The sequence below is a fragment of the Carassius gibelio genome, chromosome A10 (genome assembly GCF_023724105.1).
Source record: "Carassius gibelio isolate Cgi1373 ecotype wild population from Czech Republic chromosome A10, carGib1.2-hapl.c, whole genome shotgun sequence".
Lineage (NCBI taxonomy): Eukaryota > Metazoa > Chordata > Actinopteri > Cypriniformes > Cyprinidae > Carassius > Carassius gibelio.
In genome coordinates this window covers 25,594,941-25,605,090 of record NC_068380.1, presented here as the reverse complement: position 1 = coordinate 25,605,090, position 10,150 = coordinate 25,594,941, and the positions used below count along the sequence as shown (strand labels likewise).

Genomic DNA, 10,150 nt, shown 5'->3' with positions numbered 1-10,150 from the left:
TTGCATAGTTAGGTTGTCAAAAAAGCAGTGTGCAGAGAGTTATTGGGTAGCCCTAAACAACCAGTCTATAAAGTTCAGTGTGTTTAATGTCCATGTTTAGTAGTCTGATAACATGAGGGAAGAAACTCCTCCTGAGCCTATCTGTTTTTGCCATCAGACTGCAGAAGCGTCTGTCTGACTGTAGCAGATGAAACAGTGGATTTCCAGGGTGGGTGGGGTCTTTAAGGATCTTAACAGTCCTAGATTTACATCTTCTGGTGTGGATGTCTTGCAGAGAAGGGGGAGATGTTCTGGAGATGCGCTCAGCTACTCTTTGCAGGGCATTTGAAGGTATTGAAGCTGCTCACTCTCTCCACTGGGGTCCCGTTAATGATGATTGGGGTAGATCCACTGCTGCCTCAAATAGAAAAGAGTTATTGTAAAATATTATTACAATTTACAATATTACTTTTTCTACTGCATTTCTGAACAAATAAATGAAGGCCTGGTGAGCATCAGACTTCAAAACCATTACAAAATCTGTCCAACCCCAAACAGTCCTGTAGAACAGATATTTAAGGAACCTGAGGTTTTAACCAGCTTGATTTTTATCAGCATTGGAACACTTTGCTGCTGCTTTCACTCCAAGGCTATGGATTATATTTTTACTGGAATGAAGTGTCATTAATCACTAAACATTCAGTCCAATGACATCCTAAAATAATTCACTGTTGACAAGTTAACATTAACTAAAGTACAATGCACATTTATGTGAGACTTCTACAGAATGTAATGTCATTTACATTCCATCATTTGTCCTTTAGGACAGTCTCTGACCATACCCCTGGAGCAATTTTAGGGACAAGCGCTGTTGCAAATGTCCACCTTTAAAGTATGAACATAATTTATCCACACAAAGACCCACATACACACACATTAGTCAAAAATCTTCAGAAAAAAATAAATGACACATCTTGATGCATAGAAAGAACAAAAAACAGTTTACAGGAAAGTGATCCTTTGGGTTTGCAGAGAGAGGCGGTAACCAGGTCACTGAAATGTAACTTCTGGCCACCCATACTTGAACTTTCTGTAACACAAAGTTTACACATAAGGTTTTTGTTTGTTTGTGTTTCCTACAATGAAAAAATTAATTCTACACCTGTTGATATGTAATGCATGGTAGTGGACACTGCAGTTAGCCTCATATATCCACTGTTATGATTATTAAATTGAAAAATGAATTTGGTAATTAAACCAAATGTTTCAATTGCATTACATTATTTGTATTAACGTTACACGTAAAAATAGATAACATTTTAAAAATATAACAGCAGGTTTTGAAACAATGACCAGCTTTGTTAAAGTCAAGCATTATCAGTTAGGAGAAGACTCATGTAAAGACTATTGTAACGAAGACTCATTCTTATGGAACACTGTACTAAATCTATTAATAGTTATTGATCGCTTAAATATCAGTGCAGTTATAATACATAGGCCTGCATATTTTACGTAACGTTAGTAACAATGCTTGCTTATGGTCTTCAGTGTCCGTAATCTGCAGCGTAAATCCTATTTGTATTGCAGAAATATTTAGCAGAAAAGGGTAACAGACACAATAAAGATGTAATTTATCTGTGCTGCTAATGCTGTCTTAACGTGCTCTCGGAATAATCTTAAATATGAGCTTTGAAGGTAAAAACTGCACATGAATGTCCTCCAATTTTCAAACTTGAATGCAATGAGCTTGTAATCATGATTTAACTACGTCAAGACTAAAACATCTACCGCCAAGATACTGCACTTTTTCACAACTTGTAATACGTTGTACAACTCTAAACTTACCCCTTCAAATTCCTCTTTCTTGACGCTGAAAAGCCTTGGGAAGTTGACGTCGTCTTTTTTTTTTTTTTTTTTTTTTTGGTGGTGGTGGGGGGGGTGGGGGGGGATTCGCAGCGTGCATTAACCCCATGACATTAAATAAACCAATTAAAAGGCTCTGGAGGTTTGTACAGCCCACTTGGAGCTGAAGTCCCACCCATTTGGAGCTCACCCGCCCATTTGGAGCTGGCTCCGACCTCCGTTTATACCTATCTCATCAAGTTGGGGTAAATGTTTGCTGACTGACTTCCCAGTGTCCAACTGGTCTGTTTTTAGTTTCATTTGAAGGAGACTCCCTCGATGACTACAAAGAGAAGCATCTGTTATTCCATGTAAGAATAAGTGCTTTACTTTGGGACTGCCTTGCTGGTGTTTGTTCATCAGTGGGTTTGTCCATTGCATTGATTACAGCAGAATCCAAATTTAAACACTAGAAGGTGCTGTTTTTTCCAAAGTTTTGGCATGGTAATCATTGATTTTGTGCATGGTGTGTTTCTATGCTTTAACAAGGACTGTCATAATGTTCTTCTTTCAGAAAACATTATAATAGTTGAATTTGCATGAAATGCTTTAAATGTGTGAAAAGTCCATCCATGCTCAAGAATGCTGAGGCATTCCAAAGATATTAACAGGGCAATCAAAGATTAATGGCCTTTCAAAACTACCCAAGTACCAACGACCACAGCAAAGCCAAAGAGCCATAGACATATTTATAATGGGTGCTGTTAACAAAACTGCTCAGATCAGCTCACCTTGACTGCAGGCAGCATGCTCCTGGTATCTCTGGCTGGAAATGTCCTCATCTGATTCCACAGAATTGTAGTCTTCGAAATGGAAAATATTTTGATTTGTCACTATCGGTACCCTCATAATGGCACTGACTTGTCTGTTGTAATAGGTAAGTGCTATTTGTTGGGGTAGTTTCAAGTGACCAGTGCTTCAGGAGATAATTTATTTTCTGGGACGCCAAACTGAGTTCTAAATGCAATGATCAGATAATCACAGTATCCATCCCATTAAGATTACTTCAAATGGGAGCATTGATTGGTCCTATGTTCATAAGTGCTTCTCTTTGGGGTAGTAGTAATGAGGAAATGAAGAGCAACCAAAGCTTCACCTATGTTCTATTTCTTATAGTTTTTTATTTAATTAATTAGTATTTCTTATTTTGCAGATATATGCCTCTGGTCCAAACTTGTAACTGTAAATGCTGAATAAAATTGAAAAAAATTGGACACAATTATGCATCCTCCTCTGTGGCCAACTTTTCTAATCCTTGCCTCCTTGAGTGAAAAGCAGCTGATGTCTACTCTAACTTTAGCATCTTTCTTTTCAACCAAAGCAGAAAGTGCTATCAAGTTGGGGTAAATGTTTGCTGACTGACTTCCCAGTGTCCAACTGGTCTGTTTTTAGTTTCATTTGAAGGAGACTCCCTCGATGACTACAAAGAGAAGCATCTGTTATTCCATGTAAGAATAAGTGTTTTACTTTGGGACTGCCTTGCTGGTGTTTGTTCATCAGTGGGTTTGTCCATTGCCTTGATTACAGCAGAATCCAAATTTAAACACTAGAAGGTGCTGTTTTTTCCAAAGTTTTGGCATGGTAATCATTGATTTTGTGCATGGTGTGTTTCTATGCTTTAACAAGGACTGTCATAATGTTCTTCTTTCAGAAAATATTATAATAGTTGAATTTGCATGAAATGCTTTAAATGTGTGAAAAGTCCATCCATGCTCAAGAATGCTGAGGCATTCCAAAGATATTAACAGGGCAATCAAAGATTAATGGCCTTTCAAAACTACCCAAGTACCAACGACCACAGCAAAGCCAAAGAGCCATAGACATATTTATAATGGGTGCTGTTAACAAAACTGCTCAGATCAGCTCACCTTGACTGCAGGCAGCATGCTCCTGGTATCTCTGGCTGGAAATGTCCTCATCTGATTCCACAGAATTGTAGTCTTCGAAATGGAAAATATTTTGATTTGTCACTATCGGTACCCTCATAATGGCACTGACTTGTCTGTTGTAATAGGTAAGTGCTATTTGTTGGGGTAGTTTCAAGTGACCAGTGTTTCAGGAGATAATTTATTTTCTGGGACGCCAAACTGAGTTCTAAATGCAATGATCAGATAATCACAGTATCCATCCCATTAAGATTACTTCAAATGGGAGCATTGATTGGTCCTATGTTCATAAGTGCTTCTCTTTGGGGTAGTAGTAATGAGGAAATGAAGAGCAACCAAAGCTTCACCTATGTTCTATTTCTTATAGTTTTTTATTTAATTAATTAGTATTTCTTATTTTGCAGATATATGCCTCTGGTCCAAGCTTGTAACTGTAAATGCTGAATAAAATTGAAAAATTGGACACAATGGGGTTTGTCCATTGCCTTGATTACAGCAGAATCCAAATTTAAACACTAGAAGGTGCTGTTTTTTCCAAAGTTTTGGCATGGTAATCATTGATTTTGTGCATGGTGTGTTTCTATGCTTTAACAAGGACTGTCATAATGTTCTTCTTTCAGAAAATATTATAATAGTTGAATTTGCATGAAATGCTTTAAATGTGTGAAAAGTCCATCCATGCTCAAGAATGCTGAGGCATTCCAAAGATATTAACAGGGCAATCAAAGATTAATGGCCTTTCAAAACTACCCAAGTACCAACGACCACAGCAAAGCCAAAGAGCCATAGACATATTTATAATGGGTGCTGTTAACAAAACTGCTCAGATCAGCTCACCTTGACTGCAGGCAGCATGCTCCTGGTATCTCTGGCTGGAAATGTCCTCATCTGATTCCACAGAATTGTAGTCTTCGAAATGGAAAATATTTTGATTTGTCACTATCGGTACCCTCATAATGGCACTGACTTGTCTGTTGTAATAGGTAAGTGCTATTTGTTGGGGTAGTTTCAAGTGACCAGTGTTTCAGGAGATAATTTATTTTCTGGGACGCCAAACTGAGTTCTAAATGCAATGATCAGATAATCACAGTATCCATCCCATTAAGATTACTTCAAATGGGAGCATTGATTGGTCCTATGTTCATAAGTGCTTCTCTTTGGGGTAGTAGTAATGAGGAAATGAAGAGCAACCAAAGCTTCACCTATGTTCTATTTCTTATAGTTTTTTATTTAATTAATTAGTATTTCTTATTTTGCAGATATATGCCTCTGGTCCAAGCTTGTAACTGTAAATGCTGAATAAAATTGAAAAATTGGACACAATTATGCATCCTCCTCTGTGACCAACTTTTAAAATCCTTGCCTCCTTGAGTGAAAAGCAGCTGATGTCTACTCTAACTTTAGCATCTTTCTTTTCAACCAAAGCAGAAAGTGCTATCAAGTTGGGGTAAATGTTTGCTGACTGACTTCCCAGTGTCCAACTGGTCTGTTTTTAGTTTCATTTGAAGGAGACTCCCTCGATGACTACAAAGAGAAGCATCTGTTATTCCATGTAAGAATAAGTGCTTTACTTTGGGACTGCCTTGCTGGTGTTTTTTCATCAGTGGGTTTGTCCATTGCCTTGATTACAGCAGAATCCAAATTTAAACACTAGAAGGTGCTGTTTTTTCCAAAGTTTTGGCATGGTAATCATTGATTTTGTGCATGGTGTGTTTCTATGCTTTAACAAGGACTGTCATAATGTTCTTCTTTCAGAAAACATTATAATAGTTGAATTTGCATGAAATGCTTTAAATGTGTGAAAAGTCCATCCATGCTCAAGAATGCTGAGGCATTCCAAAGATATTAACAGGGCAATCAAAGATTAATGGCCTTTCAAAACTACCCAAGTACCAACGACCACAGCAAAGCCAAAGAGCCATAGACATATTTATAATGGGTGCTGTTAACAAAACTGCTCAGATCAGCTCACCTTGACTGCAGGCAGCATGCTCCTGGTATCTCTGGCTGGAAATGTCCTAATCTGATTCCACAGAATTGTAGTCTTCGAAATGGAAAATATTTTGATTTGTCACTATCGGTACCCTCATAATGGCACTGACTTGTCTGTTGTAATAGGTAAGTGCTATTTGTTGGGGTAGTTTCAAGTGACCAGTGCTTCAGGAGATAATTTATTTTCTGGGACGCCAAACTGAGTTCTAAATGCAATGATCAGATAATCACAGTATCCATCCCATTAAGATTACTTCAAATGGGAGCATTGATTGGTCCTATGTTCATAAGTGCTTCTCTTTGGGGTAGTAGTAATGAGGAAATGAAGAGCAACCAAAGCTTCACCTATGTTCTATTTCTTATAGTTTTTTATTTAATTAATTAGTATTTCTTATTTTGCAGATATATGCCTCTGGTCCAAACTTGTAACTGTAAATGCTGAATAAAATTGAAAAAAATTGGACACAATTATGCATCCTCCTCTGTGGCCAACTTTTCAAATCCTTGCCTCCTTGAGTGAAAAGCAGCTGATGTCTACTCTAACTTTAGCATCTTTCTTTTCAACCAAAGCAGAAAGTGCTATCAAGTTGGGGTAAATGTTTGCTGACTGACTTCCCAGTGTCCAACTGGTCTGTTTTTAGTTTCATTTGAAGGAGACTCCCTCGATGACTACAAAGAGAAGCATCTGTTATTCCATGTAAGAATAAGTGCTTTACTTTGGGACTGCCTTGCTGGTGTTTGTTCATCAGTGGGTTTGTCCATTGCATTGATTACAGCAGAATCCAAATTTAAACACTAGAAGGTGCTGTTTTTTCCAAAGTTTTGGCATGGTAATCATTGATTTTGTGCATGGTGTGTTTCTATGCTTTAACAAGGACTGTCATAATGTTCTTCTTTCAGAAAACATTATAATAGTTGAATTTGCATGAAATGCTTTAAATGTGTGAAAAGTCCATCCATGCTCAAGAATGCTGAGGCATTCCAAAGATATTAACAGGGCAATCAAAGATTAATGGCCTTTCAAAACTACCCAAGTACCAACGACCACAGCAAAGCCAAAGAGCCATAGACATATTTATAATGGGTGCTGTTAACAAAACTGCTCAGATCAGCTCACCTTGACTGCAGGCAGCATGCTCCTGGTATCTCTGGCTGGAAATGTCCTCATCTGATTCCACAGAATTGTAGTCTTCGAAATGGAAAATATTTTGATTTGTCACTATCGGTACCCTCATAATGGCACTGACTTGTCTGTTGTAATAGGTAAGTGCTATTTGTTGGGGTAGTTTCAAGTGACCAGTGCTTCAGGAGACAATTTATTTTCTGGGACGCCAAACTGAGTTCTAAATGCAATGATCAGATAATCACAGTATCCATCCCATTAAGATTACTTCAAATGGGAGCATTGATTGGTCCTATGTTCATAAGTGCTTCTCTTTGGGGTAGTAGTAATGAGGAAATGAAGAGCAACCAAAGCTTCACCTATGTTCTATTTCTTATAGTTTTTTTTATTTAATTAATTAGTATTTCTTATTTTGCAGATATATGCCTCTGGTCCAAGCTTGTAACTGTAAATGCTGAATAAAATTGAAAAAAATTGGACACAATTATGCATCCTCCTCTGTGGCCAACTTTTCAAATCCTTGCCTCCTTGAGTGAAAAGCAGCTGATGTCTACTCTAACTTTAGCATCTTTCTTTTCAACCAAAGCAGAAAGTGCTATCAAGTTGGGGTAAATGTTTGCTGACTGACTTCCCAGTGTCCAACTGGTCTGTTTTTAGTTTCATTTGAAGGAGACTCCCTCGATGACTACAAAGAGAAGCATCTGTTATTCCATGTAAGAATAAGTGTTTTACTTTGGGACTGCCTTGCTGGTGTTTGTTCATCAGTGGGTTTGTCCATTGCCTTGATTACAGCAGAATCCAAATTTAAACACTAGAAGGTGCTGTTTTTTCCAAAGTTTTGGCATGGTAATCATTGATTTTGTTGGGGTAGTTTCAAGTGACCAGTGCTTCAGGAGATAATTTATTTTCTGGGACGCCAAACTGAGTTCTAAATGCAATGATCAGATATTCACAGTATCCATCCCATTAAAATTACTTCAAATGGGAGCATTGATTGGTCCTATGTTCATAACTGCCTTGCTGGTGTTTTTTCATCAGTGGGTTTGTCCATTGCCTTGATTACAGCAGAATCCAAATTTAAACACTAGAAGGTGCTGTTTTTTCCAAAGTTTTGGCATGGTAATCATTGATTTTGTGCATGGTGTGTTTCTATGCTTTAACAAGGACTGTCATAATGTTCTTCTTTCAGAAAACATTATAATAGTTGAATTTGCATGAAATGCTTTAAATGTGTGAAAAGTCCATCCATGCTCAAGAATGCTGAGGCATTCCAAAGATATTAACAGGGCAATCAAAGATTAATGGCCTTTCAAAACTACCCAAGTACAAACGACCACAGCAAAGCCAAAGAGCCATAGACATATTTATAATGGGTGCTGTTAACAAAACTGCTCAGATCAGCTCACCTTGACTGCAGGCAGCATGCTCCTGGTGTCTCTGGCTGGAAATGTCCTCATCTGATTCCACAGAATTGTAGTCTCCGAAATGGAAAATATTTTGATTTGTCACTATCGGTACCCTCATAATGGCACTGACTTGTCTGTTGTAATAGGTAAGTGCTATTTGTTGGGGTAGTTTCAAGTGACCAGTGCTTCAGGAGATAATTTATTTTCTGGGACGCCAAACTGAGTTCTAAATGCAATGATCAGATAATCACAGTATCCATCCCATTAAGATTACTTCAAATGGGAGCATTGATTGGTCCTATGTTCATAAGTGCTTCTCTTTGGGGTAGTAGTAATGAGGAAATGAAGAGCAACCAAAGCTTCACCTATGTTCTATTTCTTATAGTTTTTTATTTAATTAATTAGTATTTCTTATTTTGCAGATATATACCTCTGGTCCAAACTTGTAATTGTAAATGCTGAATAAAATTGAAAAAAATTTGACACAATTATGCATCCTCCTCTGTGGCCAACTTTTCAAATCCTTGCCTCCTTGAGTGAAAAGCAGCTGATGTCTACTCTAACTTTAGCATCTTTCTTTTCAACCAAAGCAGAAAGTGCTATCAAGTTGGGGTAAATGTTTGCTGACTGACTTCCCAGTGTCCAACTGGTCTGTTTTTAGTTTCATTTGAAGGAGACTCCCTCGATGACTACAAAGAGAAGCATCTGTTATTACATGTAAGAATAAGTGCTTTACTTTGGGACTGCCTTGCTGGTGTTTCTTCATCAGTGGGTTTGTCCATTGCCTTGATTACAGCAGAATCCAAATTTAAACACTAGAAGGTGCTGTTTTTTCCAAAGTTTTGGCATGGTAATCATTGATTTTGTGCATGGTGTGTTTCTATGCTTTAACAAGGACTGTCATAATGTTCTTCTTTCAGAAAATATTATAATAGTTGAATTTGCATGAAATGCTTTAAATGTGTGAAAAGTCCATCCATGCTCAAGAATGCTGAGGCATTCCAAAGATATTAACAGGGCAATCAAAGATTAATGGCCTTTCAAAACTACCAAAGTACCAACGACCACAGCAAAGCCAAAGAGCCATAGACATATTTATAATGGGTGCTGTTAACAAAACTGCTCAGATCAGCTCACCTTGACTGCAGGCAGCATGCTCCTGGTATCTCTGGCTGGAAATGTCCTCATCTGATTCCACAGAATTGTAGTCTTCGAAATGGAAAATATTTTGATTTGTCACTATCGGTACCCTCATAATGGCACTGACTTGTCTGTTGTAATAGGTAAGTGCTATTTGTTGGGGTAGTTTCAAGTGACCAGTGATTCAGGAGATACTTTATTTTCTGGGACGCCAAACTGAGTTCTAAATGCAATGATCAGATAATCACAGTATCCATCCCATTAAGATTACTTCAAATGGGAGCATTGATTGGTCCTATGTTCATAAGTGCTTCTCTTTGGGGTAGTAGTAATGAGGAAATGAAGAGCAACCAAAGCTTCACCTATGTTCTATTTCTTATAGTTTTTTATTTAATTAATTAGTATTTCTTATTTTGCAGATATATGCCTCTGGTCCAAGATTGTAACTGTAAATGCTGAATAAAATTAAAAAATTGGACACAATTATGCATCCTCCTCTGTGACCAACTTTTCAAATCCTTGCCTCCTTGAGTGAAAAGCAGCTGATGTCTACTCTAACTTTAGCATTTTTCTTTTCAACCAAAGCAGAAAGTGCTATCAAGTTGGGGTAAATGTTTGCTGACTGACTTCCCAGTGTCCAACTGGTCTGTTTTTAGTTTCATTTGAAGGAGACTCCCTCGATGACTACAAAGAGAAGCATCTGTTACTCCATGTAAGAATAA

At 37.7% G+C, this 10,150-nt stretch overlaps 1 long non-coding RNA gene across 1 annotated transcript; it reads right to left on the bottom strand.

Annotated features, from left to right (window-relative positions):
- Positions 1-6: 6 nt before the first annotated feature.
- On the bottom strand, positions 7-1,894 carry LOC128021685 (uncharacterized). Its single transcript, XR_008185636.1, has 3 exons — positions 1,825-1,894; positions 986-1,069; positions 7-393 (listed from the first exon to the last, which is right to left on the bottom strand). It is a non-coding gene; the product is annotated as an uncharacterized LOC128021685 (long non-coding RNA).
- Positions 1,895-10,150: the final 8,256 nt, after the last annotated feature.